General features: G+C 33.7%; 2 non-coding genes across 2 annotated transcripts; one reads left to right on the forward strand and one right to left on the reverse strand.

The window, feature by feature from the left end:
• The first annotated feature begins 1,759 nt into the window (after positions 1–1,759).
• Positions 1,760–1,867, forward strand: LOC131182684 (small nucleolar RNA R71). The gene has a single exon (XR_009150945.1). It is a non-coding gene; the product is annotated as a small nucleolar RNA R71 (small nucleolar RNA).
• Positions 1,868–7,162: 5,295 nt separating this feature from the next.
• LOC131182773 (small nucleolar RNA R71) lies at positions 7,163–7,269 on the reverse strand. The gene has a single exon (XR_009151033.1). It is a non-coding gene; the product is annotated as a small nucleolar RNA R71 (small nucleolar RNA).
• Between the last annotated feature and the right edge of the window lie 376 nt (positions 7,270–7,645).

Raw genomic sequence — 7,645 nt, forward strand, 5'->3', positions numbered from 1 at the left:
AACTGAATTAACAACTTAGCTACTCATGTTCATGGCTTACAGAAAATTAAAGAAAAAATAAAGAAGAAATCTATAATGTAAATGGAGAACGAAAGTTTGAATTGAGATGCTCTTAGCTGTTGCCCAAAGACGTATTTATACTAAAAAAACATAATCCCAAAGATAGGAACCAAACCAAACTAGGAAAGGTTTTGAAATTCAAGATGCAGATTTTCAGCCTGCATTCACGTTCCTGGAATTAAGGCAGATTTTCAGTGACTTTCTTTCCGAATCTGCCTTTGCCCTCTTCAGGAAAGTTATAGCCCTATTTCTTAGCTTTCCAACGAGTACTTATGGACCCAAATCCGAGGTCTACAGCCCAAGTTATGGCCCAAAAATTGGGGCTGGTTCAGTCAGATGGTCTAGCCTATTGTGACGACTTCATTGCCATTTTTGACAATTAAAATGGCCTCATCTCTCGTCTAGCCCTTCATAGAAGTTGTAGAGGTGGCTCTTAAGGTTCAATTGGGCTTAACCTTGCTTCATTTGGACATTTGAAACTCCAGATACAAAATAAATACTGAAACTAGTCATGACCCATCAGGTCTGGGCTTTTGCAATAGATCCATAGTTCATTTTGTCAACCTTGGAGACTGATTTGGGCTTTGGTCCCTCTTTATCACTTGAAGTGCTCTATCTTAGCTTTTCAATAGATTAAATAGCAATCAATTTGGAGACCCACAACTTTAGAAACACCTGAAAAAATACAACAAAGGTCAAATGCTAAAAATTTCTCTATTTAACACAATTATTCCACAACTATCTAAAAATATGTCTAAATGATAAATATATTTTAACCAAGTGAATTAAACATAAAAAAAAACACACTAAAAATACTAAATGTGATGGGAGTAAAATTAATAAATTATGCACTTATCAAACATCTTCCTCATTTTCTCTCTTAACTTTTTCACTCTTCTCATTATGCACTATTTTACTACTCCTCACTGTGATGGCATGACATTGCTTCCTTGGATTTTCTATCTGACTAGGAAGTCTTCCCATTGATTTGGTACTTGAGGAGCTTGCTTATTGTGCAATTTGATTTTCTAGCATCCTATTGTATGTTTGCATCTATTCCAGCCTTGCTTTCATCTCTCTCATCTCCTCATTATGCTTAATTTGATTGGTAAGAGTTTGTTGTAACAAAGCTTCGGTTGTAGAGCCTTGTTCTTGTTGTTTTGATAGAGGTGCAGGATTTGCATTCCTTTGTTGAAAACTAAGGGGTGGTTGCCTAAGCTGTTAGTATTGATGCCCTTGTTGTTGTGGTGGAAAGTTCTGAGTTGAAGCTTGATTTTGCTGATTCCCCCATGATAAATTGGGATGATTCCTCCATGCATATGAAGGATAATCTACTCTACAACTGATTGTTCCTTTTGGATAAGCAACTTGTTGAGAACTTCTAGAACATGATGATGAACTAACTAGCATACTTAAATTCTCCATTTTCTTAGCAAGGACATTAGTGAGTGCATCAAATTTAGCATTGATCATGTTGAATGGATCAAGCTCATACATTCCAGCAACTTGCCTCTTTTGAGTTGGAGTTGACCCTCTTGGACTACTCCATAGATTAGTGTTCTTTGCTATTTTCTCTAACAACTCATAAGCTTCATCTTCATGCTTAATGATGAATTCCCCTCCAGTTTGAGCATCAATGATTCCTCTGATAGCAGGAGTGACATTTGTGTAAAAATTCTGGTTTATCATCCATTTGGGAATGGCATGATGTGGACATTATCTCTCCAACTCCTTCCATCTCATCCATGACTCATAAAGAGTTTCATCTTCTCTTGGTCTAAAAGCAATCATTTGATTCCTCAACTCTTGAGTTTTTCCAGGTGGAAAGTATTGGGCAAGAAATGCATCAGTGAGCTACTCCCAATTTGTAATTGAGTTGTGAGGTAAAGAATCAAGCCAATCCAATGCTCTATCTTTCAAAGACAATGGAAACAATTTTAACCTTGCTGCATCATTAGACACTCCTAGTTGCTTTTGCATGTCACAGATCATAACAAACTTCTTAAGATGAGTATGAGGATTTTCTGAAGGATGACCACCAAATTGAGAATTCTGAATCATTTGTAGTATTCCAAAATCCATCTTATAGCTATTTGCATCAATTCTTGGACTTGCTATACTCTCTCGCAAGTCATCAAAATGAGGAAATGCATGATCCATCATATTTCCCCTAAGCACATTAACATTTACAACTTCTTCACCATGAGCTGCATTTTCATTTTTTTGATCATTTTTAGCATTACCACTACCAATTCTAATTCTTTCTCAGCCATTTCTGCTTCAATTTCAGTTGCTCTCAAGGCTTTTTTCCTTTTTCTGGTTTCTTTCTTATTGGCTCTATAAAACTTCTCAATTTCAGAATTAAATAATAAGGATGTGTCACTTGTGCTTCTAACTCTTCTCATAAAAGATTAAGAGTACCTAAAAAAAGAATAAACAAACACAAATTGAAAAGATAACAAAGATAAAACTATAAACAACTAAAATAATCAAGAATTCAATCTTAAACAAATAACTCCTCGGCAACGGCGCCAAAAACTTGATGTGTCCCAACCGCAAGTGCACAGTTCATTTAAGTAGTATAGAAAAAGATATCGTTCCCACGGAGAGTTGTGCTTTCAATTGAATTTTTCATGTAAAATAAACTATGTTAAAATTGTATTTTAATCAAACAAATAAAAGAAATTTGAGAATTTGAAGCATAAGGTATGAAAATGCAAAACTAAATTCGAACAATGACTAATTTAATAATTCACAAAATAAAGAAATTGATAATATTAATAATGAAATTAATAAAATGAGATTAAACTAAACACTCAAAAGTAAAATTCCAAGCAATAATTGATAAAAGACGATTCTGGAGTTAAGGGTTCATATTCAAGTCAATTTGGGATTTTCCTAGCAAGCCCAATCTATAAAATTTATGGGTTTAAAGGAGATCAATTCTAAAATCCTTTGAAATCTCTTTCGAGTAAGACGAAGAGTGCCTTAATTAACTTAATCCTACTTTCGTGGAGTTAAAATCAATTAAGACCCATTAGGTTTCTTAATCGATCTATTAATCCCTCTTAATCCTTAGTCTATTTTTAGATCTAAGCTAATTAAGTCCAATTTCTTGATTATCTATTACTTGGTCTTCTCCTTTCGGTGCTTCAACCAAGGATTAAGAACATAACTTAATGGGGCCCTTCATTAAGCATGTGAACAAGCACACAAGAAATGGATTAAACCTCATAAATTCATTAAATTGGGATTAACCCAGTTCAAATCTAAAAAAAAATAACTCAAATATTACATCCCCAACTCCAGAATCTATAAAAAAACTACTCACAATCCATGTTTAACACAAGAAATTCTAAGTGCATATGGAAATAAAACTTGAAAATATACTAAGAACTAAGAAACCCAATACAAGAAAGGCAGAAAATGGTGAAGAAAAGAAAAAGAATTCAAATCTAATCCAGAAAAGGGAAGTGACTCCCCCTTGCTCTATTTTCTGACGTTTTCTCTCCTCTCCCGCTTTCTTGTTCTTTCTTCTTATTCCCCAAAAATGAGGTAAGGGCACTATTTATACTTTCTGACAAATAATCCTAAAAATGGTGTGTTTGAGGAAAGGATTCATGTGTAAAAATTCTTCTGCAGTTCATTATGAAGACTTGCACAAGTTATGTAAGCTTCCTATGTAGATTCTGAGCAAATTTGGTGATTCTAAGTGCTTCCCGTGATGTTTCATAAGTGAGGCGTGAGACTGCATAAGTTATGCAGGTTTCAGCCAAGCAGTTGTTCCCTCCGTGAAACTGCATAAGCAGGGCATGAGAGTGCATAAGTTATGCAGTAAGTTATGCAAGTTTCAGTGAAGCTGCATAAGCAAGGAGTGAATCTGCATAAGTCATGCAGTAACTTATGCAGGTTTCAGTAGGTTTGGAAAATTGCTTCTTCTCCCTGTGCAGAACTGCACAACTTATGCAGTAGGTTATGCACATTTCGACCACTTTGCATTCTTCAACTTTCAAGCTTTATTTTGATAATTTTGGGTCTGAGAATCACTGCTCACTGGCACAATTACTTTTTAGTCTCTCAAAAGCACCATTTTCACCTACAAAACAAAACAAAACAAATTACAAATTAACTCAAAAATTGACAATTATAGAAAATTATCTAAATAACTAATAAAATTAGCTAAAAGTGACTAACAAATAAATAAAATGGCCATGAAATCTAACTTAAATGGTTATGCAAAATGCATGTATAAACTAGATGGAGATCCACCCAAAAAAGTTTTAGATCATTCTCTCAATCTCTACCCGTTTCTCCGTCCCACAGTAATCTCTCACCATAGTAGAAACTTAGTTATCTCTCTTTCTCACAACAAATCAATTCATGAAAAGAAAGAAATGAGGGAAGAATTGCAGAGGTGAGTAGTAACACAAAACCCAATAATTTCGGTTAAAAAAAAAAATCAATTTCTAGCTAAAATTTTTAACCATCCAACACATAAAAAGAAAGCCAAATTAATTCGTTTACCTTGATGATCTTGTATTGCCTTTCTTTTCATCATGAGTGTTGTATTGAATGAAGGAGGAGAACAGAATCACCCTTATAACTGTCACCTCTTATTTCTAGTTTTTGGCTTCAACAAATTAACCATACCTTCCCTTATCTTCTCTAGAAACCTAGTACTAGATGTTGCACTCATTTCATATAAGCATTTTAGGATAGTTTTGCATCCATTTTACCCTTAGATTTTAGTATATTTTATGATTTTCAGCTTTATTTTATCTTATTGATTAACTTTAGTTACTTTATATTTGATTTTTTTTTGTAACTTTATTATTTTTAATAGGTTTTGTGGTAAATTGAAGGTCAATGAATGCGTTAGGTGGTGATTTGAAGAAATTTGGAGCCCTTTGAGCATGGAGAAAAGTTAAAGAAATCAAGCATTGGAAAATTAAGTTGGCTAAAATTTGCTTGAGATCTTGCTTATGATATTGCTTAGGGTATGTTATTCTGCTTAACCTAAAGCCTATGGCAAGTTGCAGGTCAAGCGTCACTTAATTCCAACATATTCAGAGTTTTATTCTCCAAATCTGCCTAGATTTGCCTGGGATCTTGTTTGAGATCCTACTTAGGGTAAGCGACAGTGCTTAAGGTGCAACTCAGGTCAAGCTGGAAGTCAAGCATGAGTAGAAAACTCATTTTAACACAAACCTACTTGATTTGCTAATGTCTGCTTAACCTTAAGTAGACAGGGCATACAGAGACTGTTTGCTGAAGATGTTGCTTAGGGTAAGCAATACCCTAAGCAGACTGCCTAAAGCGTAGAAAAATTTGCTGACTTGGACATTTTTATACCTCATTTCCTATCCACTTCTTAGCTCTTATCCATTTTTAGGGCAACTTTTGAGACCATATAAAAGCATCATTTTTGAGTTTTTGCTATAAGAAGTAACAACAAGAAAGAAAGGAAAGAAAATCATAAAAAAATAAAGGGAGGAGGATGCCATTAATTCTGAAGAAAAAGAGCTACTGCCGCCATTTCTGGAAGCTCTAGGACTCAAAGTTTTGGGTTCTTCTACTTGAGATTTTCTATTTCCAGTCCTCTTATCATGTTTTTCTTTACTTTTGTATCAATTTCTGTTGTAAATACCAACATGAGTGAGCAGAATCTTTGGATTTTAGAGTTGAGAAATATGTTTTAAATTAATTTATGGATTTGGACTGGTTATTTTCATATTTTATATAAGTATGAGTTTTGATTCTTTCCTTGTGTGCCTAATTTACTTGCCTAATGTTGGTACCCATTGGGTATTATGTTAATCTTTAATTGAAGGATCGAAAGGTGAAGATCATTGATAGATAATCAAGGATTAGAACTTAAAATCACCTAGATTTAAAAATAAACTAGGGTTTAAAGAGGATTTATTGATTAGTTACAAAACTTAATGAGTTTTAAGTTAATCAAATATCGTACAAAAGTAGGTTTTGTTTTCTTAAAATATACTTTAATTTGCTTGAAAAAGATATTAAAGGAATCTAGGATCAATCACCTTCAAACTCTATTTTCTCTTAAAATTGGAAAAATCAAGACAAATCTCAATTAATTTATGTATGAACGCTTAACTCTGGAATCATTTTACTATTAATTAGCATTTAATTTCAATTACCCATTATTAATTTAGTTTAATTGCATCTATATTTAGAATTTATTTGCTTGCTCTTTACTTATTTTTTTTAGATTTATCAATTTTACCTTGTTCATTTACATTTACATCTTATTTTTATTGATCATTAGCCCAAATAATCGCTTCATTCATAGTTCGGTACTCAAATGGCAAATCCTTATGGGAACGATACTTGACTTGTTACTTTATTGCTTGATACGCTTCGTATACCTGCAGACTCAAGCATCAAGTTTTTGGCACCATTGCCGGGGATTTAATCTTTGTTTGATATTGAACGATTATTTGTTTGGTTAATTTGGGTATTTTATTTTTAATTTCTTTTACCATTTTATTTTGAGGATTTGTTTATTTTGTTTTTTAGGTACTTTTATTTTATAAGAAGGACAAAAAGTAAAGAAATCAATTTATTCTTTGATCTAGAAATAGAAAAGACAGCAAGAGCTTTAAGAGCAGCAGCTAAGAGGAGAAAAGCTGAATTTAGAGCTCAACAACAATAAGAAAGAGCATAAGAGCAAGAGCAACCACAAGAAGAAATGGCTAATAAGAACAATAACAATCGTTCTATGAAGGATCATGCCTATCCTAACATTGGGGATTTCATGCCGAGTATCACAAAATCAAGAGTAGAAGCTAATAATTTTGAATCGAAGCTTGCACTCTGTCAGATAGTACAACAATCACAATTTGGAGGAAGTCCAAGTGAAAGTCCACATGTGCATCTAGCACACTTTCTTGAGATCAGTGATATGTTGAAGATAAATAGAGTTTCTGATGATGCAATTCGACTCAGATTATTCCCTTTCTCTTTGCAGGACTGAGCTAGAGAGTGGTTGCATTCTTTGCCGGTGGATTCTGTCATAACATGGGATGCACTTTCTCAAGCTTTTTTAGCCCAATATTTTCCACAAAGCAAGACAGTTAAGCTAAGAAATGAGCTGACTTCTTTCAAACCTAGAGATGATGAGAGCTTGTATGAAGCGTGGGAGAGATACAAGGATTTGGAAAGGAGATGTCAACACCATAGGATTCCTAAGTGGATGCTTTTTCAACACTTTTACAATGGAGTTTCACCAGCTATTAGAAGTACAATTGATGTATCTTTTGGAGGTAATCTTATGGAGAAATCTGAAGATGAAGCTTTTTCTGCTCTAGATAAAATTGCTTATAACAACTACCAGTAGAGTTGTGAGAGGAATGAGATCAAGAAACTAGCTGGTATGTTTGAGCTTGATGCCATGAATATGATTAATGCTAAGTTTGATGCTTTAACAAGGAAGATGGACAAGCTAAGCATGAAAGTAGATTCTTTAGTTGGAGGTTCAAATAATTCAGTAGATGTTAAAGCTGCAAATGTCAATTGTGTAACTGATTTTCCTACATTTGGTCAAGACTTTTCAAGTGAG

The sequence above is a fragment of the Hevea brasiliensis genome, chromosome 8, assembly GCF_030052815.1.
Source record: "Hevea brasiliensis isolate MT/VB/25A 57/8 chromosome 8, ASM3005281v1, whole genome shotgun sequence".
In the NCBI taxonomy this organism is placed as follows: domain Eukaryota; kingdom Viridiplantae; phylum Streptophyta; class Magnoliopsida; order Malpighiales; family Euphorbiaceae; genus Hevea; species Hevea brasiliensis.